This window comes from Pteropus alecto, unplaced genomic scaffold, assembly GCF_000325575.1.
Source record: "Pteropus alecto unplaced genomic scaffold, ASM32557v1 scaffold16, whole genome shotgun sequence".
Classification (NCBI taxonomy): domain Eukaryota; kingdom Metazoa; phylum Chordata; class Mammalia; order Chiroptera; family Pteropodidae; genus Pteropus; species Pteropus alecto.
Genome location: NW_006438867.1, coordinates 2,778,315 through 2,779,566, shown reverse-complemented (window position 1 = coordinate 2,779,566; position 1,252 = coordinate 2,778,315). Strand labels below are relative to the sequence as shown.

Genomic DNA, 1,252 nt, shown 5'->3' with positions numbered 1-1,252 from the left:
GACTCAGCAAATAGCTCATCATCTACTAAAGAATCAATTATTTATATATTCAGCATGGAAAGAACTGCAAATTATCCATTGACCTTTCCAGTCACCAGAGTATCCACACGGTCAGAACCATCTTTGACTATAAAGATTAACAATTCACTCTAGAGTGAAAATCCTTATTAACACTTATACTGGGGAACAGGATTAACGTCTTCCTGGAAAGCTGTTAAAATAGGCTTTGTGCTTGTTTCAGCAGCACATATACTAAGATTGGAATGATACAGAGAAGATCAGCATGGCCCCTTTGCAAGGATGACACAAAAATTTGTGAAACATTTCATATTTTTTAAACTTTGCAGGCCAGAAGAGAAGGGCACAAAATAGTCAATGTGTTGAAAAGCAAGGATCTACAACAAGACTCTTCTACTCAGCAAGACTGTCAACTAAAACTGGTAGTGAGATAAAGAGCTTTCCAGACAGGAAAAAGCTAAAGGAATAGACCACTCCCAAGCCAGTATTACAAAAAAAAGGTTGAAGGGACTTCTTTAAGAAGAAGAGAAAGAAAAAAATAACATAAATATGAATAATAAAATGGTTGGCAATAACTATAAGAAAACAAGACCCATACACATGCTGTCTAAAAGAGACCCAACTCAGATTGAAAGACACACACAGACTGAAAGTAAAGGGATGGAAAAACCTATTTCATGTAAGTGGAATTTAAAACAGTTGTGGTAGCAATACTTATAGCAGTCAAAACAGACTTCAAAACAAAGGCTACAATAAGGGACAAAGAAGGGCATTGCATAATGATAAAGATATCAATCCAGCAAGAGGATATAACCCTGGTAAACGTTTATACACCCAATCTAGGAGCACCTAAATATATAAAGCAAATATTGACAGATATAAAGGGAGAGATCGACAGTAATGAAGTCATATGAGGGAACTTTAACACCCCACTGACACCAATAGACAGATCTTCCAGACAGAAAATCACAGTGACCTTAAATGATATACTAGACCAGATGAATTTAATTAACATTTTTAGAGTGTTTCATTTCAAAGCAACAGAATATACATTCTTCTCAAATGCTCATGGAACATTTCCTGAGATAAACATCTTAGGCCACAAAACAAGTCTCAGTAAATTTAAGAAGATTGAAATCATATGACCACATGATATAAAACTAGAAATCAATTACAAGAAACAAACTGAAAAATATACAAACACATGGAGCTAAATAACCTGCTACTAAACAAT

The 1,252-nt window shown here is 34.7% G+C and overlaps 1 non-coding gene across 1 annotated transcript; it reads left to right on the top strand.

Annotated features, from left to right (window-relative positions):
- The first annotated feature begins 228 nt into the window (after window positions 1–228).
- Window positions 229–335, top strand: LOC112482936. The gene has a single exon (XR_003047451.1). It is a non-coding gene; the product is annotated as a U6 spliceosomal RNA (small nuclear RNA).
- Window positions 336–1,252: the final 917 nt, after the last annotated feature.